This window comes from Pholcus phalangioides, unplaced genomic scaffold (genome assembly GCF_987345545.1).
Source record: "Pholcus phalangioides strain wild (caught in Gottingen) unplaced genomic scaffold, Ppha-v1.0 ptg000021l_1, whole genome shotgun sequence".
NCBI lineage: Eukaryota > Metazoa > Arthropoda > Arachnida > Araneae > Pholcidae > Pholcus > Pholcus phalangioides.
Window position 1 is genome coordinate 144,642 of NW_028301614.1, and position 27,429 is coordinate 172,070.

Genomic DNA, 27,429 nt, shown 5'->3' on the forward strand with positions numbered 1-27,429 from the left:
AGACTGTCTAGCCAAAGCTGCAATCAACTGTGACAATAAACTTGATAACCCTTTTCCACTAACACTCCTGAAGCGAAAATTTAAACAAGCAACCCTCCAGAAATGGCAGCAAATTTGGGACCAGGGAACAACAGCTAGGAAAGTGCATAAAATTCTCCCTCGAGTCACATACAACACATTTAACTGGAATAGGGAGGTGACTTATCTTCAGAACAGGACACGGCCCATTCCCCATATACCTATACGAACGGAAACGCCGCCACACAGACAAATGTGCCTGCGGTATGGTGGGTACTCCTGTTCACTATGCAACAGAGTGCAAATTTACAAAACATCTACACATGTACAAATATTCCGAAAACAATAGAAAACAATGGTTCATCAAATAATCAAAAACAAAAAAAACAGCAGCAAGCCTTGTCGGATATATATACGCCAACGAAAAACAAAAAATCTGACCACCAGATTCATAAAATAATGTTTTAATTTTTATAAGGGAAAAAAACAGAAATAGATAAAAACAACAAAAATCATATCCACATGACTGCCACTACTAATACATAACCATTACATGTACAAGATATAGCATGTACTAACGGAACCCGAACAAGAATTTTTATGACATTCCCGTTACAATGATGTAAATGTGATAACCACAAGTGTCTTCGTTATGCTATTCTAGCTAGGGTGCTAGGCGGGAGGACACGAATGGTTTCATTATAACCATTACATGTAGTTTATATTATATATATATATATTCTTTTTTTTTTTTAATATAAATATAACCAGCCAGATCGACTCAACCAAAACATCAAGACCGAAGCTGATCCTTAGCTAAGGCTCTCTCCAGACAATCCCCCATTTAAACCAAGCCCACATTGCCCACCAAAATAGGTTTAGGGTTGTACGACTTGACCTGGCAGTTATGTATATGTATATAAATGTGCGTATATGTGTATTTCTGTTTCCTGTATTCAAGTTCCTTATGTATTTCATGTCCACAACACACGTGCCTACTCATATTGTCGTATTCATGTTGCTTACCGAATGAGGTGCTAAGCGAGATGGCACGGGTGATCCCTAATTGCATACATTCTCCCACCCCAACCCCCCCCCCCCCACACACACACACAATATTTCTATTTTGTTTCATTAAACCCACCGGAGCGAGTGAACTCAACCCAATAAAACTGATGCTGGCTTCTAGTCCGCTAGTTATGAAACCCATTTGCTCACCAATAAGGTGTTAAGTGAGATGACTCGCACCGATGGATATTTTATATTTCACAATAAGATTCTCACATGGGGGGGGGGCGCTCAATTGCTTTTAAAACATACCTCCATCCTAATATGTGTACATTCATCCGTCTTAACGAAACCCCGAAACTTTTCCCAACTCCCAACCCCATCTCGTCTGTAATCTGTAATCACCACAAAATTTGTTAATCGCGACAGTATCCAATTGTCCGGGGAAAATATGTTATAAACATTTTGTATGTTTTTTTTTTTCTTTTTTGACACAGAATAAAGTGTTCCAGACTCTGCCACAAAGCTGGGCTGGAAGAGATCTCGGCAACGGGATAAATCCAGTGGCAAAGTACTGGCGTTCATTCATTCATTCAGACAATACTAAAAATGCTTATTTTTCGTAAGCATCATTTGGCAAAGTCATCTACTTTTCCATTTTGCCTATATACAAAACAGGACCAGGATTGAACGATAGGGTACTTTAAAAGTTCGTCAGAGCAAGACAAATGCCCGAAATGGGAGAAAAACTGTCGGACAACAATGGCTTCTCGGCCTCAATAATCACTTTCGGAACGTTTACTTTGGTTACCGTGGTTCCCTAGCAATATATTCCAGACATGCATATGCCTTTATAATGGTTTACCATTTCTTTAATGCTGCCAGTGTTATGCATGATAGTTCATGCCTTTGTAATGGTTTGTCACTTTTTCGATCCTCTCAGTAATTGAAGAAAACCCGGGCAGCGCCGGGTATTATAGCTAGTCAATATATGTATATGTTTTACATGTTTAAATGATTAAGTCGAATGAACCCGAAATTTCGATAAAATTCACCAAAAATTGATCGCTAAGGTGTTTTTATATAACTGATTGTTTTGCATCCCCGTACTATTATTTATCGCTTTTTTTTGTTTTCAAGTTATATAGATAACACGGATCTGCGATGAAAAAGCTTTCTTAAAAATAATCAGTGTTTTATATAGTTTTTAGATGCTAATTACTGGATAAAATAATTAAAAAATTCTATCATGTTTACATTTCGAAGTAAATTGAAAATCAGATTTAAATGGTAATATGTATATAAGCAGCATACGAATCCCATTGAGACTGTGCGCTATAAACAAATATAGTAATCAATTTCCAAAGATAATTGACTGACTTTGGGGCGCTGATTCCGAATCTGGCATTGGTTTTGTTCGGTTGGCTTTACTTTTTCAGGTAAAGTGAAAACCAAATTTCAATGCTAATACATAAGGACCGTACACATCACATTGAAACCGGGCGTTGTGAATAAATATAGTGAATCATTGCACTGATTTTAGGGGCTATCATTATTATGACAGAGCTTATAAATATGAAGTACGTATTTATGAGGTGATAAAATAAAAATTGCAAAATATTTGGATTTCAGTTATTTCCTCCCAAAATATGAAAAGCTTACATGATAGAAAAAAATGAATAGCGTTTTTGGAATAAGCACTGAAAAAATAATATAAAAGTCAGTTGTTAAAACTAAAAAAAAAGCTTTCAAAAAGTATTTTTATAGGCCTGTGTGTAATTCTTCACGATATTTTCAGATATGTTGTTTGAATAGATTGGAATTGATGTACAGTGTGTCCTATAAGTGCTAGCACGGTCTTTATCTCATCAACCATTCGTTGTAGAGGTTTGATTCCACTTTAAAAAATGCTGAACAGGTGTTCAAAAATTACCCTGTACTAGTTTTGAGAGTAAGACCACAGCGTGTCACAAAATAAAAAATATAAACTTTTATACGATCCCTCTGTGATCTAACTTCCCGTTAGAAACTTGTTGCTCTGTGTCTCCTGATGCAACAAAAAAATGTCCATTCCATGTTCCTAAGTCCTACTCGCAGAGACATTAATTCGAAAACCTGAGAAAAACATCGTTAAATGCGGGAAAAACCGTTTTACTCACATTTAACACCGTACTTTCCCAAATTTCCTCCTTTTCTCGAATATCTCTGAATATATTCCACTTGAAAACTTGGAATTTTTTTTTTTTTTTTTGGCATCAGGAGAGACAGGGCAACAATTTTCAAGTTGGAAGTTAGAGCACAGGCGGACCATATACAAACTTGGATTTTTTTTACTTTGTGCGAGGATGATGTCACTCTCCGTCATTCATACGAAGGTTTTTAACAGCTGGCTGATATGTGAAGATATAGTTAGGAAAGAGCGAAAATTCATCTGCCCTTGTGGGGAATTGAACTCGCGTCCTCTTACTTTCCGGGTGAGCGCCTTAGACCACTAGACTACAAAGGCAACGAATACCTCGATATTTCCTTGTAGCTCACGTGCACTGAACGGGACCGTACATGGACTGTCGGACCTAATTCAGACTGTATATTTTCACTCTCAAAACTGGTACAGGGTAATTTTTGAATACCTGTTGAGCACTTTTTAAAGTGGAATCACACCTCTACGACGGATGGTTGATGAGATAAAAGCCGTGCTGGCATTACGGGATACCCTGTATTTTACAAGGATATTGTTCATTATTACACTTTGCAATTTTGATTCATTTCTTGCAGGAATGAAAAAAAAAAAATTTGGAATCAACATTTTGTTATTTTTCACTATTATTTGAGCTGAGCACCTTTTTTTTTTTTTCATTTTCGGAGAATTTTTTTAGCAATTATTCTTGCTTTGCAAGTGAAGTAAACAAGAACTAATCTCTACTCGCTTACCTCCAGTTTTTTCCTCGACACATCTAATCATCCTTCTTTTAGATTTTTTTTCCTTCAGTACTTTATTATTATATATTTTTTCCTTCGCTTTTTACCTGTATTTTTCACAAATTTTTTCAATTTTCTTTTTTTTTATCTTTTCAAAAATAGTTTTCTAAGCACTTTTTCTTATGAGCAAGAGCTTCTCTTTTAGCTTCATTAGAGGATTTTCATTCGAATTTCACTTGTCGTTGGTATGTGAGGTATCTCTCTTTTTTTAACACGATTCAACACAAAAAAATAGCGGCTCTTATTAATCAGTGTGAATTAGCAATCATTGTGGACTTATTGATAAGTCGATACCAAGCTTTCAGTAGTTTTTCTGATACAAAAATCTGTTTTCATATATTTTTGTACGGTAATTTTCTGCGTACAATCCACATATCTACAGCAGGTAAAACATTGAAGCGATAATTACGTACAACATGAAAATTAAAGCATCTGGCCACTTTCATGTCCAATATGGAAGATAGGTGGCAGCACTGCTCAATTAACTCTATAACTCTGGCATAAACATGTTAAGGATAGACATCTGCACTCGAAAAACGCTTTCATGCATGAGTAGAGACGTATATGTGGATTTGTCGTTCTTCTCCATTTTTTTGACCACTCATTCCTCAAATTTTGACCCGCTTGGTCCCCCACCCCTGCAAATACGTCCGTGTCTGTAAGTCACTCGCATGCTTGCTGCGTAAATTGCTTGCCACTCCACATGCTTACACATGCTCTAGGTCACTCTTTTGGCTTTTGGTCATTCACTGAGTACTCACTGTGTCTACTTGCCTGTTTTCTTGCTCTCAAGGTCACTTTTTTTATCAATGCTTGCACACACTATAAGTCACTCTTTTTGTCACTCACTGACCTGATCCCTCGTTTTCTAAATAACGCTTTTGATCATTCAGATGCCCACACACTCTCTAGGTCACTCTTTTGGTCATTCAAATGCTTATAGACGCTGTAGGTCACTCTTTTGGTGATTTATATGCTTTCACACGCTCTAGGTCACTCTTTTGACCATTCACGTGATCGCACATTCTTTTGTTCACTCACAATGCTTGCAAACTCCCTAGGTCACTCGTTTTGTCACTCGCCGTCTGTGCAGAGGCAGATTTATGGTTGTCTTTGAAAATTTTTCGGTTCTTCATAAATAATAAGAATTTTCGTGGCAACTCAATCCTCAAATTTGTCCCCTCTCCGAACTTGCCACGCTGGGCTATATCCCGCTAAGCCCCTCTGTAAATACGCCACTGTGCATGTACCAATTCATTCAAGTAGTAGTAAAATCTACATGTACTGGATAGCGTAAAAAAGATGAACACTGTATTATTGTAGACCTCAATGATAAAATGGGATGATTCCGTCAATCTCTTACATTTTCAAGTGAAAAGAAAAGTAAACATGATTACGAGGAAGAAGAGTGTCCTTGTGTAAGATTTAGGCTAAGTAATAATCTCGATTTTTTTTTTATTTTGAGAAGTAGAAACTTTTCAAGAAAAAAATGTGAAGCCATGAAAATTAACTTTATTCCGTTATACCTGCGATAAAAAAAAATATGAATAAATTAGCAAGCTTGCGTATGAATTAAGTCATTTCATGAAGGTTTAATGGTAAGCTTTAACGTTATTTAAATTTAAAAAAAAAACTAGAATAGAAAAGGAATGTTACATAACACTCATAAAGGTGTACGTTGAAATTTAGTCTGTTTTTTTTTAAGCCTTTTGACAAAAAATGTTTATGGACTAAAAATTTTCCGTTTAAATACGTTTCATCGCAAGATGCAATCACCGCATCTTAACCCTTCAGCTGCTCCCCATCACTTTCAGATAATTGTCTTCGTGACCTGTTCAATCATCTTCTGATGATTTCAATTGTTTGTTTGTTTTTTTTTTCATGTATACGGATGTCTTCTGAATCGTATACGTCTTTTAAATCATCTGACAATGCCAGGTGCATTCGCAAAAAGTTTTGCATAGAGATGGTTTAAACGCTCATATCTCAAGAACTATTCAGATTATATCAATGTTTTTTTACATCTGTGGGTATAAAGGTCTCGTTAAGACATCTCTAATGATAACACTCTGAATTTGTTACCTCTTCTGGTCTGGGCACCAGACTAATGGCCCGCTTTCGTAACGAAACTGTTTTTTCTCTATATCTCGAGTGATTGCCAACGCAAATAAAAACCAATGGTGGCGTCTGATAGGCATTTCTGAGACAAATTCGATGATGACACAGCCCAACCCAATTTTTAGGTGAAATTTCCAAAATGATGTATAGATGACGTACGTATATATGTGTTCTAGATTTTTTTTTCCTTTCATAATTTTTCTTAATCTCTGCAACTTTTGCCTAAAGTGTATATTCAAGTTTCGTATCCCACTCCCTTCTTTTTTTCGATCATATTGAAACTATGCAACGTCTGTAAGTTTAGTTAATATATCTATCTTTTACAAAAAGAAAATTGAGAAAATGTAAATTTTCTATTCTCTTGCTCAGAGACATGCATCACATCTCTGATTATTTGTGATTATTTGCTCAATCAAAGTGTTAAGCGTAAAGCGTAATCTTTCGTAGAACTAAAATTCAAGGTTTAAAACTATTCGACCACATTGTACGGCTACAGATGTGGCGGTTTTTGTAATTGTATACTTTTCGGCAGAAAATTAATTTTTATTGGTATACCATAGCACAGCGTTTCTCAACCGGTGCTCCGTGTGCGCTCCACGGGAGCTCAGCGGCCGCTGGATGAAAGTAAAAAAAACAGTAAATTTGAAAAAAAAAATAGTTATAAGTATTTTAAATAACATGAATAAATCAGTACCTTTGATGAATACACAAAAAATAGGCTTACGGGGCTCCGCCATAGAAATTGTAGACCAGAAAGGACTCCGCGAGTCGAAAAAGGTTGAGAACCGCTGCTACAGAATAAATTTAAGTACTGTTAAACTCATCAGCAAACATCACTAAATATGTCTATAATGTAAAACTAAAAAAACTTCCAAACTCTTTAATAAACAACAAACGTGATTGTACTTTATAAAGGAAATCGATATAATAAAATGCTACAAAAAAAAAAAAATTAGAATAAACGAAATTATGTATCACTCAAAAGATAATCAAAGCCACCCCGTGTTTAAGAGAAAATTCCTTTCTCATTAAGAACAACTAACCCTTCCATTTTCTTCGTTAATATTTACGAACATTTGGTATTTTAAAAAAAAAATTAAGCCCTTTTCCCGTACAAGTTATACTGTTAAATCCCCCACATTAACAAGGATTATTTCCGGATAGTAAACAAGTTTTAAATACATGCCGGAAGTACTAAATTAAACACTTTCACACTAATTCAAGTTGCGTATCGAGCTCGAAATTTCTCTCAAACAAGTTTCTCGAGTAGTTTGCGTAGTTTTCACTCGAATTAATTTTTAAATTGAGGCGTGAGAGTCGCCCATCCGTTTTTAACAGAGAAGATACGATACGCACGTTATTCTTTCGTGGGTAAAAGATGCTTACTTTGAGGACAACACAAGATATGTGCAATGCGTTTTCTATAAAACAACGCTCGAAATTACGGAATGCATTAAACTTTATAAGTTATTTAGAAATGCTTGATCATGCGATACAGGATGTCCTGTAAGTCCTAATTCTGTCCTTATTTCATCAACCGTTCGTCGTAGATATTGTTTCAAAATGCTCGAAACGAGTTCACGAATCACTCTGGAATCACCAGCTACGAGAGTGAAAATGCAGTGTGTCATAAAATAAAAATTAAATATAATAACTACGACTATATAGGATTTTTATGCTCTAAAAACTTCTAAAAACTGCTCTATAAAATACGCATTTATGCCCTTAAAAAGCTGCAAATATGCTTGCTCTTTAAAACGAAAAATGTCCTTAAATTTTTTTATTCCTATCTCAAATAATATTAGTTTTATCAAAATAATATGATAATGAGAAGTGTTGATGCAGTCTAAACTATCTTGGACCATTGCTTATTATATGAACAGAAATTCCTCGTTTTACTAACTAAAAACCTCATTGAGCCAAAATTTCCCTTTCGATCAAGTTTTTCCCTTCAATTCAAAATTAATGTGATGCCATTTATAGGTAAAAATATCTCTAACCAAGTAGTGTATTTAGCTTTAAAAAAGAACAAAATTAAAAATAATAATAATAAATAAATAATTCTTTTTACTTAATAGAACTCTCAATTTCCCACAAACGCTAAAAAATCTCCCCCATTTACCAATTTTAGCCAATTTTTCCAGCGAGTTGCCATCACCGACACTGAATCAGATGATTAATCTATTTTCAGCCACACACCAGTGTCGTTGAAGGGCTAGTATTTTTATGCTGTAACAATTAAATGTCATTGCTGATTGGTTGAAAACCCTGAATTTCGGGATCTTTTACCAATCAGCAACGGCGTTCCATTTTTAGTGCATAAAAATCCTAGCCCTAACAGCTCTCGTCAGAGGCAGGAACCTCAAAAACCAGTCTGGAGTGAAATTGCTGGAGTGAATTAACTTTTTATCGAAAATTATGAAATATGCAAAATATGCCTCAAAATTGTGAAAATATGCTCTATCACATAAAAACCGCGAAATATGCCAAAAAAAATGCAAAGACAGAAATCCGAGCCCTAATAAACAGTATAATAACTAAATTTTTGTACGGTCTCCTAGTCCTCTTTGCCCTGTTTTTTCTGGGGGAAAATTCCATGTTTCTGATTGATTTGATGCTGATATATTTGAATTCAGGAATCTGAGAAAATTTAGAAAAGAGAACAGATTAAAGGGAAAAACAGCGTAAAATAAAAGACAGTGGGTTTTTTCCTCATTTAATAATTTTTATAAATGAGATACGAAATGAGTTTTCTAATTTATATTTTAAATATTAAATATTTATACAAAAAAAGGGTTAGAAATTTCCACTCTTAATACTTTTCTTTTTTTTCACTGGTTTGCAAATTATTTCCCTCATTTATGCTGGTTCGCGAAAATATATGCTTTTAATATTTCAGCGGTTTACAATGAGAAAAACGTTGAAGGATGTTGTTAAACGTTGTCTGAACTAAAATCCGTGCATAGTCCCGGCATTTAGTGACATCAGTCATTTTATCTCATTCAATGCCTTAAAATTCGACGCTTTTGATAGTTTTCGTGAAAAAAATCTATCTTTTTTCTTTCAACTGAGTAAATCCAGTGACAATATTTTTCGAGCATGTAAAATAATGTGTGATTCCTGCATGCATAATTTTAAGTTACATGCCAGACCAGGCATGTAAATTTTTGGTGATGCGTCTTTGCCCTGTCGTGATTTAGGCTCGAATGAAAATTTTTATATTCATTTCTCCATATCAATATTTCACTATGTAGTTGCTGTATGGTAGTGTACATACCTCTGTATATATAGTAAGATAAAAATACATGAGAAAAAAAAAAAGAGATAAAAAATGAAGAGTATCTTTTGAATGACTAATAAATAAATATATATATATATATATATATATAACCATTGATTTATTAGAAATTTTTTCACATATTTGTGACTAAATATGCTATCCTATATGCTGGTATAAAATTTTACATATCTCTAATACTTAATTTTTTTTAAATTTTCAAAAAAATACATTAAAAACAGCTCGCGCGCATGAAAAAATGACATCGATGTAACAGTACGAAATTAAAATGAAGAAATTGGTTCATTTCATAAAATGAACTAAAATATTGAAATTTCAAGGACTTCAAACTTAATTTAAAATTCAAATTTTCAAAAATTCCAAAAAAATTATTTGTTTATAAATCAAATATATGGATCTGAAATCTTTTAGTCCATTTTATGAAATGACCTGTTTCTTCATTTTAATTTCGATACTGTATGGTTACATTGATGTAATTGAAAAAAATTCTAATAAATCAATGGTTATATAAATGGTATTTTTAATGATATTTTAACTTTTCCCTCATGTTAAGGTGTGTGTGTGTGTGTGTGTGTGTGTGTGTGTGTGTGTGTGTGTGTGCGTGCGCGCGTGACCCCTTCAAAATAAAATTTCTTTTTGGGGAACAATTTCTTCCCAGCAACAACGAATAAATTTTATATTTCTTTAGTGAACTATAAAACGTGCTATTCGCTTTGGGATATTATGAATACCTTTGTATGCGGTCTAACGTATTATTGCTATAGGAGAAATACTGTTTTCATGAGAACTTCGCCGGTTCATATTCGCACAATCCTCGCCCCGAATGAGAGTATCTACATTCTTTCCTTCCACACGCCCACACGCATCATCATCTCTCTTCTCTACCGAAATTGAGTTTCTATGGAGAGAACTGGACTCCTCAGATATACATATACGTGCAATATACGTGAACATGCATGTATGCATTTGTATGCTCAGCACAGAAGTCCTAAATTATCATTCGGATGAAGGGTGCTCGAGTTTATTTGTTCTTTTAACCCACCTAGCTGAATGAAATATAAATTTATTTTTTTCGACATGGGGTTATTGAACCGGGTTTCATATACCTGCGGAATATTGGACGAATATAGCGCTGTGTTCGGGAATGTATGGATCATCAAGTATTATGAGTATATTATGAGTATTATAAAGTAAATGAGTTATTTAACTGTTTCATATGGTGTTGCATTTGCAGTGAACTTTCAAGTAAAATTGCTCATAAAATCAATAAAATCAACGTGTATTTCTCGACAAATTAAAATCATCAGATGAAACCTCACGATCGTTTCCAAACTCTATGGGTTTCATTATCAAAGGATGAAATTAAATAAAAAGATCAAAGATGAAATAGGCCCAAAAAACTACATATTTTGGCTGAATTTTTCTTTTTACCCGTTTGTTGGTTATGGACTAAGAAATGTTATACAGTGTTATGTTAATGTTGGCACATAATTTCATCATGTAAAAGTAATAAATTTACAAAATATAGACATTTAGAGTCTGAGAATGAATAAGAATGAAAGTTCTTCCGTGTACACATAGTTTCTGCTGCACAGAAAAAAATTCCCTACATTGTATGAAATAGTATGATATTTTTTTCATTCCGCACAGAAATCGGAATTCTGTGCGCTGAGAAACAACAGATCTGTGCAAGTGAAATTAAAGAGAATGTGCCCACTATCTGGAAAATTGAAGGATCCTTGTGGTAACACCGAAATAAAAAAATTATTCAGCTCAGCAGGATTTTCTTCCTCATTTCAACCTCATTTTTTCGAGCAATGTACCAGGGCCACATAACTTTAGGCCCTCCGATGAGGGCTTCCCCCCCCCCACCCCTCCGGATGCTGATTTATCGTTTAGTGGCCTGTGAGCTATAAACATTTTGCCACAATTCATTCATCCATTCTAGTCTAGTTTTCTTGACTACTCACCCCCCCCCAAAATTATCCACCCTGGACTATAGCCTGCTTGGCCCCCCCCCCCATACCGTAAATATGTATTTGCGTTACTATCTTTCAGTCGTTCACATGCTTCCACATTCTCTAGGTTAGTCATGTAACTGGTCTGGAATTTTTTTTTTTTAAACGTGGCACTATCTCGTTAAATTCAAAACAAAGATCGGCTTTGCGAATATCAGCAACAAGAAAGTTTTCTTATCCTGGAAGTTTAAGGGTTCCGTGACATTTGATCGTGTGGAACCCCCAAAAAACTGTCACGGAACCTTGGCTCCGCGAAACATTAGTTGGAAACCCATACAATAGACGCATCGCATGCGATTTCAGCTGAACGAGCTGGACCCGAGTCTTGATCTTCAAGTTCACAGTCAGGTACTTATTATTTACACCAATTCAGTTGTCGGATCAGGGTCTAAGACTGCTTAGTACCGAAAGCGTATAATTTTAGTCAAGCCCCATGAAGAGTAAAAATTTTGCCGTTTTCGAAATGTATTACTACCTTCATCACTCGCTACCATTATATGTATATATAACCACGGAATTTTAATTTTCCCTTATGCCAATTAAAGAAAACAATGTACAGCGTGTTAATCGAAGTTATAATGTTAATAACGAAGTCTTGTGACCGAAAACACACAACAGGTCGTAAGATATTACGATAGTGAGAATTATCGTAAACCGAGAAGTGACGTAATTGGTTAAATAGATCTCTTCACTGAAAAAAAAATCGTACAATCGTAGAATAGCGGTGCTTTGCATTTGCGAAATATGTCACCGATTCATAAAATTAGTTTCGCTTTCGTCTTATAGAAGGCGACACAGTCGTTTCATTTCTTATTTTTGTGGCGTCATTTGAAGGTCATTGTTTACAGCAAGACTCTCCACTCAAACCCTGTAGCAGATTCAACAGTTCATATGTGAGGCATTCACATCAATTGCAATAGAAACATTGCAGGAAAGTGGCCTCAAACTCCACTCTTCCCTTTTGTCATGACATTGATAAGGAAGAGCCACAATTTTGAATAAATAGTTTTGTGATTAGTCCCACGTTTGCGAAGAACAATATTCGGATGCATTCAATATTCGGCCCTCGGTATTCACGGATTTTGTATTAGCATTCTCCTTTCGTTTTCTTCGGAAAACACTGTTGAGGTAACTCTCGTATCGGAACAAAATAAGTTGTAAGTGTTGTAAATAAACGTTCAAAAAATTCTTCTTAAAGGTTTTTCCGGTTCTTTTGAGAATATTCATACAAGACTGTTGTTTACATGTTTCTAAAAGCAAACAGCTTGCAAGGAAAATTCGAAATATTCTCAAAGGTTAGCTTCATTACTGAGGTTTCCCATTATTACGGCATCAATGAGTCAAATATATCAAGAAATAAGAACTTAAAATTCGATCAGTGGTTCCTTCTGCTATATAGTCCTGAATTCACGTCTCTCATATAGAAAATGCTGTTTTTCTGTGGGTGCAAGATACAAGGTATGCAAGTGATTTATTGCATAGCTTGCACATTACTGTATAGCCTCGTCATTGTTTAATCTACAAATCCATCAGCCATTGATGAAAAGAATATGTTACATCTCCTAGTATTTTGTGTGAACAACATAATAGCTCGGACAACGAAAACACTTCTTCTGGATTGTTAATGGAGAAGGGTTCATTGATGTAGAAATGGAAGAAATTTGAGAATTAATTAATATCAATTTTCAGAAATCGAAAGAGAAGGGATTAATGGAGCTGACTGCTTCTGAAACAGAAGCGATGCCTTATGAATATAATCAAGATTGACAATTGGGACAAGTTCATTATGAGCAACATAATAAAGGCTTCGTGAGTTTAAATCGGCAATGGGTTTTTTCCATGACATAGATATCTGTTGTACGTTTTTCACATGTAGAATAATTGGTAAAGGGAGCCTTGTTACTATACGCTATCAAATTAACTGGAATTTAGAAGAAACGACCAACAGCAGACATTATGTTTTTCTTCCTAGAAAGCATCGTCTTGAATCACTAGACCCCACTTCCCACTTCTACTTCTTCCACAGGAAGCAGATACTGTAAAAATGGGATTCCTAAAAAACAAAAATTTAGGGTTTGAGTAATTCGTGGATTTTTCGTATTCGCGGTCACCCCAGAGAGTAATCCCAGCGAATACGGAGGGATGACTGTATTACACATTTTCTTTCTTTGAAAGCTTGTAGCGCCATCCATCGTTTGAAGTTTCATGATTAATTCTATGAACCGGCTTGATTGAAATTCTAGACCTGCAAAGAGGAAGTTAGATCGGATGTCCATTTTTATTGTATATGTAATTTTCATAAACTTAATCGCACTTATTCATCCATTGACAAAATTCTCTATCGATTTTTAATTTTGTTCAATTCGCCCTTAAGATGATGTAATATCCATTTGTATCGGATCGAAACTTGGTGTAGTTCACCAATTAATGAGCACATGAATTCCGTATTGTGTGACAAAATCAATGATTATAAATACTGAAATTTACATCAAGTGTATTTTCACATTAAAAAAAAGTGCCCCCCCCCCCCCTCTTATTTAGTGTTTTCTAGTGGAAGGAGAGGCTCGATATTTCACAGTAAATATCCTACGCTCATAAGAGAGTATCTCGCTCGTTTTGAGCCTGGAAAGTGCAGAGCTGCACGGAACTATTTAATCCCCGAAGAATTCAATCGACAAGTTGCTTTTCCAATACCATTTCATATATTGGATGCTTGGCAGATCGACTAACTGTTCTAGTTGAGTTTTTCCCCCCGAGGAATACCAAGTTGTCTCACACTCACGATCGCGATTCGTTAAAATTTCATGTTTGATCAACAGAAGTTTGAGATATTTCATTCGATAGTGATCACTTTCATTGCTTTTATTATATTGCTATCACCCCGCGAAAATAAAAAATTTCTCAATTGTAAATAAGTCGGTGATAGTTCGAATCTAGAATCTCCGCTATTTACATTGTGGTTGACGTTTTGAAATTCCGAAGGAATGATACATCAAAATAAATTGGATTCTTGTTATTCGAAATTCAATGATGACGTCGATCCCATCAACTCATCATTGATACGGTGATTTCATTTTGTTATTGGCGTCATCGAGTGATCACTGAAATTTCGACTTTTGAAATAAGTAAACGAAATTATTTTGTATTTTTTCATAGTATAAATCTACTATATATATGTATATAGATATACGGTGAAACTTCACCACAACGTCACTGGATAAAACGATAAATCCCTCTACAACGATATTTCTTCGAATCTTGTTTGGAATCGACCATGCAGTGATACCTCGGCTAACGAATACAGATCCAGCTAACGAACATTTCAGTCGATATGGAGGCATGGGCTCTCATAAAACAACCGCTTGGTGAGCTAAATTTTCGTGCCAATTTTAATGAATCTAATGATTAGCTGTCACTCGAGCCAAATTAATTTATTTCTACATACCTCGGAATCGGCTTTCCAAATACACTTTTCAGGAATATTTTCAGTCACTTCATGTAAAATAAATCATTAAAACATGAAAATGAAAATGGATAGATACCTTTCAAGTTCAAATATTATAGGATGAGTGGGAGTAATCGAGAAGATATCCGCATTTAAAGAATGACAACCATATTTCTACGAGTAGATATTTTAGTTGTTCGGATACTTTTTCTGGCTTATTATTTTTAGGTAGCTGTATTTAAGCCTGCTACAACCATAATTTTATGGGCGTTTTTCTAGTATTTATGTTCAGTTATTTTTTATGTTCTCTTTTTTTCCAGCCACCTTGTTGGGCAATCCACCTGTTGTGGTTTCTAATTTGTGTTTGTGTGCGTGAAAGAAATGAGCTAACCGCATATCACATAGTATACCACATCACATACTTCTTTTTTTCACTATGGCTAACAAACCTGACTGCATAGCATACATAGTGTTAAATAAGAAGACATATTCAGTTTTTCATCTTCCTTTTATCCAGAGGTCTTGAACCTTTTTCCTAGTCGCGAGCACTGCCGGTACCCATCATCAAAAGAACCCCTACGGCAAGTTTGGCATACGAATGCATGAAATCAAGATAATTTCAATCCTTGAATGCAATTTGTACAAGGTGTTGATTAGAACGTTGATGAAGTGCTCGCGAGCACGAAATCGGACACGAGCATCGACCATTCTGGGTGCTCGTGAGAAATGGGTTGAAGATGCCTACACTTTAACCCCTTAACGATCAAGGACGTAATAGCTAGGCGAAACACAAATGAAAAAAAAATATCCCAGCTCTCCCTGTTTCCTCTTCGTTTTTTTTTCATCATCGTGAAGCTTCATTTATTTTTCCCACTGACACTCAAAATTACGAAAGTGAAATGTACTGTGCTCATCTTTTTTCAACTTCTAGGTCTAACATGCGAACAATGAAACCAGTTTTCCAGATTTATCACCGATATTTCAAAAATTCAGATCATCCAAATTTAAATTCTTCTTCATCCAATTGTGTGAATTTTTTTATCTCTCAGCCTTCGGTCAGTTCCCATTTTTTGGGAGAAGTGCTTCCTCATTGTATTATGAAAGTAAGGTACTTTGGGGAGGGTCGAATTGCGTAAGTTTATTGGATTGTCCCGTATTTTACTTTACGGGGCGGCCAAATTTTCTCATTTTATTTGGCTCTTGGTAGCGATGGTCATTCCCGTTGCCCCTACCGTCCAACGGATCCGCACCTGAGCGACGGCAGATACTTTCAACTGCAAATGGAGCAGAAACAGGCAATCTGCAGCTATGAGTAAGCCTAGGCAGATATCTTCAAACTCGAATGGAGCGGAGGCAGTCATCTTCAGCTGCACGTGAAGCCGAAGCAGATATTTTCAGCTGCGGATAAAGCCGAAGTAGACTTCTTCAGCTGCGAACGGATATCGGTCCAATGTGTGTATCTGGCATTTTTGTGTAGATAGATAGATAGAACCTCTCTCAGCCCCGGACTGATGCAAAGCACCTTACTTCCGTTACCTCAAAAGAGGCAGAGTTGTGTCGGAAAACTTAGCAAAGATCTATAGTGGTGGCTCCCCTTGCCCCGTGCTCGCAAGTTTCGAATTACTCGCGTCGTTCTCCCCATGAAGACAGCCATCAACTCAATGCAACATATAAGCCATTTGACAAAAATGGGTGACTGAATCCATTGTCTAGGGAGAAAAATTGCACGTGCGCCCAGTGGCACATAAGGACCGGAGACCACAGCCTGGGATTTCGAAAAAAGTGTGGAAAAGACTTGTGGGCAAGAAAGAAGAAAAAGAAGCTGGCATGTTGAAGTGGGAGAGATTTGAGAATGGTCTAAATACACAATGCATACAAATTACATATATACAGCGCCTCGACTTTGACGGGAAGCGAAGAAACAAAGTCTCCGTCCACAGCGCTGAGCAGTTCTGCTCGCCCTTCCCCCTACAGAACATGCAATATATACACACACAGAATACACACAGAGCCCGCATTGCGACGGGAACAATCAAGCAGAGCCTCCGTTGACAGTGCTGAGCATTCACATTTGAATTACATGCATACATTATTTACTTTACAAAAATTTCCCTTGTTTATACTATTGGGAATGCACATAAACATTACTATGAAGGTAATATTGGGTACAAATATCACCATGAGCTCATACAAATATTCAAGGTTACAAAATTACTATCATACTGTAAAAGTGCGGCGGCAACAATCAAACACAGCCCCCGTTCACAGTGCTGGGTGGCAGCGATCACATTTGAATTACCCACACATATTCGAAAAAATGCCATAAGGAGCTCATACAAATATTCAAGGTTACTAAACTACCATCATACTATGAAATTGTATATACAAAAATATTCATAATTTATACAGGGTGTATTACTTAAATATTATGGTTTATGAGCCTAAGTGCGCCCCTCTATGTTGAATCTGCATCTGTTTCAGATTCTACTTCCGAATCACTAGTGGATTGTTCCCTGCTTTCAGTTATTATCAAAATAGTTTCTTTATTATTCATCAAATAGCCCAAGACTTGTTGTAGTTTTCTCGTTGCAGATCTTTGTAAAATAATTTTCCGTTTCCACAAGATATCTCGTCCGTTTGGCGGCGCCTCTAAATGGTATCCCTTTGTGTACTCACACTGTGTCACATAGTGTATCACCCATCATATTGTAATCTTTCTGCTGTCCATTAGTGTTTTTCTAATGTCATGCACTAGGCTATGAGGGGATTCAACGTCTCGTATTGCCTGTATGCATGACATGCTGTCTGTGTTTATAGTTGATTTCTCTGCAAAATTTTTGGCATAATTGACCGCCATCCAGATTGCGTATAACTCTGCTTGGAATACAGTGTTGTTATTGAGCAATCGGCAGTTCCATTTGTCCGTTACTTCACCCATGTATATACTGACGTAAGCGGCCCCTACACCGTCCACGGTCTTTGAACCATCTGTGAAAATAATTCGATTTGTTGATTCTTCTGCATCTGTGGTCAAGACCTGTGTCGGCAAAATATCTTTCACCGGGTGATACGTCCATGGTGGATGTTTATGCTCTACATCTGTAGAAAGATATGTTACATTGTTTATTTTAATCTCGCGCTTTAGCCTTAACTTTGCTTTCTGTACTTCGTTGTCCAAAAGTACATGTAGTGGAGGATTGTTAGTTAATACTTGTAAAGCACTGTTTGGTGTTGTTGAGTAAGCACCAGTGATGAATAGAAGGAATTTTTTTGAAGAGAGTCTACTTTTGTTCTTAATTGTTGTTTGGGATCACCGAACCATGCGATAGCACCATATGCTATAATGCGGATGGCGACAATTTTATAAAGCGTATCTCTAATTCTTGTATTAATGCCCCATGCAGGACCAGCCATTCATTCTTTTAAATTTTGTAAACACGTTTCTCATTTCTGTGTTTTCGTGATCAGATAATTCACATGTTTGAACCATGTCAGGTTTCTATCAAACATTATTCCTAAATATCTGATGTTCATATTGTGTCTTCTAGGATTGTTTCGCAGTCTAATGGTTGGTCTTCCCTTTTTGTGAGAAATCCACAAGTAATTGGATTTGTAGAATTCAATCTCTAAATTACTTTTTGTGAGCCAAGTATCCAATAATACCATTGCTGCTTTTGCGTGCTCAGTGACCTTGCGGATTGTAGAATCACCATTCTCCTCCTGTGCATTTGCATTCTGTTTCAAGAAATTATTGAGGGGAGGGGGCTCACCCCCTTTACAAAATTTATTGGGGGAAGGCTAAAATAGCCTCACTTTCTAGATTCGGGCGCCTATACCTTAAGCCTTTTTAGTGCATCGCAGATGAGACTAACGGTTCGTATTACCTTTTCGATGACAGGATAGTTCTAAGACTTTATTTTCTTAGATGACTGACTGAATAGCCCTTGTTTACTCATCATGGGGCCCCGGGCCAATTGGTTTTCCGAGACCCTACTGGCAAATTCTAGAAGATTTCAACCAAATCTCACTTTCTTCCGAGTTCTTCCTCGGAAGTAACGAGCCTTCATGACTTTTTATTTATTTTATATTCGACACGACTCAGTTTTCAGTAGAAAAATTTATATTAAATACAAAAATTTAAGATTCTATCAACAATTTTCCAAATATCTGAGAAAAGGATTGTTTGTATAAGATTATTTATTTTGTAAAATACAGCTATAAAAAATGAATAGAACATTACAGCTGTAGTTTGAGCTTTGCACAATTCATTTTGCAGTAGTAACAATGTAAAAAGTACTTTGAGTTCAAATAAATGGCACTGGATGGCAGCACTAAGAGGTATGAATTGCGTGACTATATTCCTGCTTTTTTTAAAATCAAAATCTAGATAACAGATAAGGGGCCATTCAAGTATTACGTAAACGTAAGCTGATTTTTTTAGCCATTTTTGATTCCCCTCCCCCGTCAGCAAAATTTCGTCAGCAGCTTAGAATATTTCATATCTTCGAAAAGGGTGGTTGATGACGTAAGCAACCTTCAAACCCCCCCCCCCTCGATGGTGACGTAATACTTGAATGACCCCTAGCATAATGCTGTCTAAGGGAAAAAACATAGGTGGGGATAGACTTGAAAGTCTGAGGGCGCCCTGGCTTCCCCATACAAGTGGGGCTGATAGGGTATAGTCACACAACAGGCAAAATGGCGAACGAGGTGACTGAGAAAAAAGATTAATATGAATGTCATATACAGGGTGATTCAGAAAAGGTGGGGAAAACTTTAAGAGTCGATAGTACGCACCAATACAAACAATTGTCATCAAAGAATGCATGGTCTGACATGAAACGGCCGGTCCATAAACGTTAAAACGGCATTCCTGTTGAAATTTATCGGCAGAAAAAGAACACAATGCATGCAAATGTAACCTTGGGGGAGAAGGAGAAACCGTATGCAAATCTGCGTCACAGTAAAAAGCAGATAGTAGAATGACAGAGACAGCACGAATGCACGGTGAGTGTTTTCCCCGCAGGCGGTTGCCCAATTCGAAAACATTTGCACGCTTGCATCGACCGCTGTGCAAAACGGGATCCTTTCTTGCTTCCCGGTCTTAGGCAGGTCCGCTCCTTTTATTCACTGTGACGCAGATTTGCTTGCGGTTTCTTCTTCTTCTTCTTCCCTAGGTTACATTTGATTCAGAAATCGCAATTTTCCATATAAAACTTGAGACGAGAACACTCATAGGTTCGAAACACCTGCGAGTCCGTTGAATATTTCCGAATCGATTCTGAGACTAACTTTACATTCCCAATGAAAGTGTTCGAACTTAACCATGAACTGTAATGAACTGATCATGACCGGAACCCCCAGTGCAGAACAAGACGGGCGTACGTACGTACAAAGACATCCTGTAGAAGCAACTTTAGCTGTAATAATTGAGATTATAGTACGAACGTTCAGTGCAGATAAGCGACATCGTGTTGCTTGGCAAAATTGCTAGGAAGGGGAGTATTTCCCTTAATAAAATTCCTCGATAAAATGTAATCGACCGTGTTACGCGATTGCAAAAAATAATAATAATTCAACGGATTCTAGGTACAGAAACCACCGATCGATTTTTCGAAAGTGTAAATCAATCATCTTGTGAGGGTTTTTTGCATATTTTCCTGAAGTTGAAAATTTCAGTAGGTGAGGAAAATATCTATTTCGTTTATTCTTCTCTTCTTCAATTCTTCTTCAATCTCTTCTTCAACTGATCTTCAATCAACTCCTGAATTTGTAGGGAAAACGTTCACTCTAAAAAAAGAGAAATTTTGCCTTGATGAAATTAGTTTGTAAAACGAGGAATTTTCAGTCATTCAAAACAAGTTATGGTTCAAAACAATTTAGACTGCATCAACACTTCCTATTATCATATTATTTTGCTAAAACTAATGTTATTTAAGACAGGAATGAAAATTTTTTTACGACACATTTTTCGTTTTATAGGGCATATTTACAGTTTTTTAAGGGCATAAATGCATTTTTTATATATCATATTTTAGAAGTTTTATTGTCATTAGGTTATCACAGCTGTCGGAGGTGTCGCGGCATAGGTCAAGTTGCCACGGATGTTTAAGATGTCGTGTTGGTGCCATAACTAAAAATAGAGGGAGATAAGCCAGGGATGCGTCGTCTATTTAGATTGTAATGTATTAAGACAAAGATGGTTCAGCCTTTTTCCTTTTTTTTGGATAATTTTTCAGCCAACTGATTCTCAGAAGGAATACCACGGTATTCTAAGACAGTGGTTCTCAACCTCTGGCCATATGGCCTTCTTGTGGTTTTGGGAAATTCTAAGGGGGCCAGGGGTGAAAATCAAATGAAAAGGGGGCCACGACAAGTGGTGAAGTGGGACACAGAGAGATGTGAACAAATAAAGTTTTCAAATGAAATATGTTGGGGAAAAAACGTGACTGCTTTGAGAATCTTGCAGAGCTGTCCATGGAGCAGTTCTGCTCCGTTTCGATAACCTCTGGGCTATCCAAACGGAGACTTTTGAGTGTAAATGTTTTTTTTTATGTTTAGAATTTTTGAGCGTAAATATGTTAGCAGTGGCTGCTTCCGCCAATTATAGGGCCCCCAGAAAAACAATTTGCCCAGGGACCCATGATGTTGAGACGGCCATACACATAACCCCCAAAAGAGGAAAAGCTCACTGAGCCCAGAGTAGGCGTGGATCCATAGCGATATGTCTGGAGGGGCGTTGGATGGTCCAGTATTTCACACAGACCTATATTTCTCATATAACTCTGCTCTTGAGAGGGATGACAATCTCCACCTCCCCACCCTGTTTGGATCCGTGGCTGCCCAGTGTGAACGAGATCTTACTTATTTATAAAATTTTGTTCATTATAAACTTAGTTTTTGTGAAAATTATGAAACTAATTCATAGTCAAACACATTGACTGGGCGCAGGGAATCCCGTAATATAAGTTTAATTGTATAGAGAGATAGACAGATACAACCGTACAGCATGGCCGCGTAAACAAGACTGATAGTTGCCACTCATATCAAAAGTAAATTGTACAAGATAAACAAAACAGAGGAGTTGCCATTCTGTAAACCAGCAGAATATAAAACTTCAACACTCCCACCAATTCTATGGTTTACAGGTAATATATATAAAACAAACATTGTCAAAAAAACATATATATAATCATGAAATTTTCACATTGAGCATATTTCGCAATTTTTCAAACCTCTCTTTTGGAAGGCGTTTGGTGAAAATATCGGCTATTTGATCAACTGATTTAACATATTTCACACAGATTGATTTATCCTCATATTTTTCTCTTATGAAATGGTACCTAACGTCTATGTGTTTGGTTCGCTTATGAAATACCGGGTTTTTGATTAGTTTTATGGCACTTTGGTTATCAATGCACAAGGGTACTCCATCGGCATTAATAATTTCACCAAAATCCTTGAGAAGTTGAGTTAACCACAGAGTTTCTTTCACAGCTGTCGAAGCAGAGATGTATTCCGCTTCTGTGGTTGATGTAGACACAACTGACCGTTTTTGGGTAGCCCATGTCACAGCTCCATCGCTAATCTTGAACACATATCCTGATGTCGATTTTCGAGTGTCCACATCATTCGCAAAGTCAGCGTCAGAATAACCAACCAAGGTTGATTCATCACAGCTCTGTTGTGTATACTCGATTCCGTACGATAATGTACCTTTCAGGTATCTAAAGATTCTTTTGACGGCATTCCAATGACACAATCCAGGATTTTCTTGGTACCTGCTCACGATATTAACGGCAAACATTATGTCGGGACGAGTAGTGATAGCTAGAAACATTAATGTTCCGACTGCTTCACGGTAAGGTACTGAACCTTTTCCAAGTGGTGTTGAGTCTGCAGAGATTATAGCATTGCGATCCGCAGGAACACTGACAGGATTTGCATTCTCAAGAGAGAATCGTTTCAGCATTCTATGAATATAACTTTTCGAATGGATGAAGATGGAATTTTTCTTCTCAATGAACTCTATACCAACGAAAAGTCCCTTTTCACACACCACAGCTTCAAAAGTGTTCTTTAGATTATTGACGATTTCGATGAGGATGTCTTCATTTTCACAAAATAGTAAACCGTCATCTACGTAAAGGGCTAGTAACACAGTCTTTAATTTGAATGTCCCAAAATAAACTGAAGAATCTGCAACTGATTGTACGAAACCAAAACCTTTTAGAAAGTCTGAGAATTTCTTGTTCCAACATCTTGAAGCTTGTTTCAGACCGTACAAAGATTTCTTTAGTTTGCACACCTTGTTGTCATCGCTTGTTAATCCCGGAGGTGACTCAAGATATATTTCTTCCTCTATTTCACCATGGAGAAAAGCGGTTTTTATGTCAAATTGCATTATCTTGAGATTGCGTTGGACAGCAATAGCAAACAGAACCCTTATCGTGTCGTATCTTGAAGTTGGTGAATAGGTTTCTGAGTAATCAATTCCTTCAATCTGCGAAAAGCCTTTTGCACACAGCCTTGTTTTGAACTTCTTAATTTTTCCATCTGGGAAATATTTAATTTTGAATACCCATTTTGAACCTAGTGTCCTTTTGCCATCTGGTAGATTGACAAAGTCAAAAACTTCATTCTTCTCAAGAGCATCGATTTCTTCTTTAATCGCTTTCTTCCATTCCTGTGACTGAGAACACATCGCCTCTTCATATGAAACAGGTGTTTCAATTTCCGTCACATTCGCTTCGAAGTAAGAAGGAGACTTTATTGCAGATCGATCTCGAAGACTGTACCTATGGGTTTTTCTTCCAGGATCAGGGTACTTAGATTCGCGATCAGACATATCATCTTGTATATCTTCATCACAGTTCGGGCTTATATCATTGTTTTCATCCGGAATGACATGTACCTTGGATGTTGAGGGAAGCATCTTCACATCATGGACTTCATCGAACTTGACATTTCTCGACACTTTCACAGTTCTTTTATTCGGATCGAATAATCGATAGTTGTTCGAGTCTCTATCATATCCCACGAAAATCATCTTCTTACTTTTGGGTTCCAGTTTTTTTCTTTGAGAGTCCGGAACATGCATGGACGCTTCGCTTCCAAAAATTTTGAGATGATTCAGGCAATTTTTCTTTCCAGTCCAAAGTTCATATGGGGTAGAATTTGGAGCTTGACTTGTTGGTGTTCTGTTCAGAATATATACTGCAGTATTCACTGCTTCTGCCCACAAGTATTTAGGTAGCTGTTTTGCGTACAGCATTGATCTGGCACTTTCAACAATTGTTCTCATGTCTCTTTCTGCACGACCGTTTTGTTCGGGTGTGTATGGTGCCGTTGTTTCCATCAAGATGCCTTTACGAGCAAGGAAATTGTTGAACTCGTTATTGATAAATTCAGTTCCATTGTCAGTTCTGACTGCTTTGACAACATGTTGAAATTTTTTTTCACAGAGATGAACAAATTTTCTGAACTGTTCAAACGCATCACTTTTGTGTTTTATGAAAGCAACTGAACGATAGCCTGTGAAATCATAATTTGATCCTCCCACTGATTGAACAGACATCGGTCCACAAAGATCACAATGAATTAGTTCACCTGGGATAGTCGATTTATGTTCCCTTCTTGTGAAAGATAGCTTATGTTGATTTCCATACTGACAAGCCTCACAAAAGAATTTTTCGGCATCAGAAAAATTAATGTTTTCTTACAAAATATTTCGTTCACATAGCTCTTTAAGAGCCTTCATATTTATGTGACCAGTTCTTTCATGCCATAATTGCAAGTCGTTGTTACTTGTAATATTTACCTCATCACTATATATGACTTTGAAAAGCATTTTATACAAATTATTTGCAGTGCGAATACCTTCAGCAATTAATCTATTGTCATTATAAATTTTCACATAGTGATTTTCTTTAATTATCTTCATGTTCCTGGCGGCCAGTACACCTTCCGACAGTAAATTTCTTTTTAGACCAGGGACATATAATACTTCATGGATCTCCCCATTATTCCATGTACCATTCACGAATTTCTTAATCAAAACCTTACCTTTACCAAGAACGGGTAATTCAGTGTTGTTGCCGAGCTTAATTTGACCATCTGCCTCTTGATAATCACTAAGACACTTTTTAATACACGTCATGTGAGCAGATGCGCCACTGTCAAGAATCCACTCATTTTCACCCGATTGAAGAGCACTGGAGACACTTTCAGCACTGAGCAAATCATGATTCACATCGGTAAAATTGGACGCACCATCATTTTCGGACGAACGACGATTGAAGTCGTGCTTTCGTTGTTTACATTCGGAGGCATAGTGCCCTTTCCTTCGGCAAGAATAACAGATCACTTTCGACTTGTCGAGCCGCTTTTCGGATTTTTCATGACTCTGATAGTTCTTGTTTTTCGACGAATAGTACTTTTTCGGCTTAGAAACTGAGACACACGCAGTTTCACTCTGTTCGTTGCGCGAAATCGAAAGCTCTTCATCGATAAGACGTGCCGTTAGATTGGTGACCGTTTGCTTACTTGAATCCATAGACAGCCAGGCTTGACGAAAGTTTCTGTATTTTGTCGGCAAAGTCTGTGGTGGACATCTTCAGCTGTATACTGAGGAGAGTGTCGTACGGAATTAAACCATCCTATACAAGAATTCACATTATGCTGGTCTCAGTTGACATATGAATGATCTCCTGATGCTATTAAAATATTGAAAAAATTTGCCCTAAACCTTTTTTTTTTTTTTTCGTGCGCTCCTAATAGAATTTTCGGAATCGATGCATTTGTTATAGTTTGGGCACTGCCAGTGCCGTCTTAACGCATGGGCTCAGCCGAGTTCTTCATGACAACAAGTTCTAGTTGATTTTCGACAGTAAATATGCAAAGTGCTTTGAAGGTACTTCTACCCAAAAAGGGCCCCAGAAAAATCACTTCGCCCGGAAGGACTTATGATGTTGTTAAGACGGCGTATCCACTAATATCCCACGTGCGTCCTCACAGGTTGAAAATAAAATGGAAAAATACTTGATATTAGTTAAGAAATCAGCTGAATTCAACTTTTGACACGTTCTGTGGCATATCCAAATTCTCACGAAAATTTACTCGAACGAGAGAAACGCCCTCGTGATAAAGGCTCACCGATTATACAAAAGGAAATGTCAGGAGCAAATATTCCACTCTGTTCATTAAAATCAGATTAGAAACAATAAGGCAGAAAGAAAAGAACAATGGATAATTCGTTGTTGTTCATAAAAGTTTGATTTGAGCTCAAGGCCGGAGCCAGGGACCCACCCGCACCACATAATAGAGATATAATTACATGATTTTCGAGAATACGTACATAAATTAGCAAGGGGAAGCAAAATATAAATTCCCCCTCTGTAAAAAGATATTTCTGACAACGGAGGGGACTTGTTTGATAATAATTATAATATTATATATAATTCATATAATTTGAGTCACAACACGATAATTTTGTGAACTTTAAAATGAGAAAAATAACATTTTATGAATTAACACATAACCGGGAAATTAAAAAAAATCAAAATTAAAATCCAATACAAAAGAAGAAATCAACCGAATCAAGAAAAAAGAAATGAAGACTAAAATCACTCATCCTACGAATCGTACACGCAATTTGTGCGCATTTCACGTCGAAAACCAATAAAACAAATCAAATTCATTTCATTCCGTGCACCGCCCAGGCTCTAAAAACAAATCAAATATTTACGAATAAGATATGCTGCATAAACACACACAAATATATTCAATTTCACAGGCATCCTTTAGAAATACAATTTTCTTTGATGGCCACACGATCTTTCTTCTCTCAAAAGATCCTTTCAGAAGTTTTTAACTTGCTGGATGGATGTCATCAAATGTCGCAGCTATTTTTGAATGCGTGCGATGTGGATCAAAAAAGCTTTTTTATCCTTGTCGAGAAATTCGGAGGAGCTTCTCGTAATAAAGGCCTCACTGGAAGTTTTGACTTTGGAAAAAAAAATCGTGGAAAAATATTTTCTCTTTTTTTTCTTAGAAGAATCACTATTTTCTTCCTGTTAGCACTTTTTTTTAGATAGTAAAAACTACAATTTCTTTCCTATGCTGAGAAAAACCTTGGTCTCCCGCCAAAATGAACATTTCGGTTAAAAACAGGTGTAGAAAGAAGCAAAATGCTTCTTTCCAACCAAATGCACCAAACAAGCAACTGGTAACACTAAACTTATGCAAAAGAATTAGGTCGGTCGGTCGATTCTACTTTTTCGGTTGAATTCTATGCACCTACAAAATGTATGCGAGGTGTGAACTTCCTGGTGGAAAAGAGATCAAAACTTGATCGCTATATTATAATTGATTGTTTATATCGTTATAAAATTAAAAATTTTACCTACTCCAAACTGAACGAAATTAGAGTTTACCCTGACTTTCTGTACGAAACATCAATGAATTCACACGATTATGCAAACAGACAAAAAAGAAAATGTTATAAAAATAAATTCGATATGTTTTGAAAGTGCGTCTCTAAAATG

General features: G+C 36.6%; 1 protein-coding gene across 1 annotated transcript in view; it reads left to right on the forward strand.

Moving 5' to 3' along the window:
• Positions 1-6,344: 6,344 nt before the first annotated feature.
• Positions 6,345-27,429, forward strand: part of LOC149070461 (uncharacterized) — a 39,045-nt gene continuing 17,960 nt past the window's right edge. The window contains exon 1 of the mRNA XM_089249131.1: positions 6,345-6,417. The gene's annotated coding sequence lies outside the window, so the exon portion shown is untranslated. The remainder of the gene's footprint in view (positions 6,418-27,429) is intronic.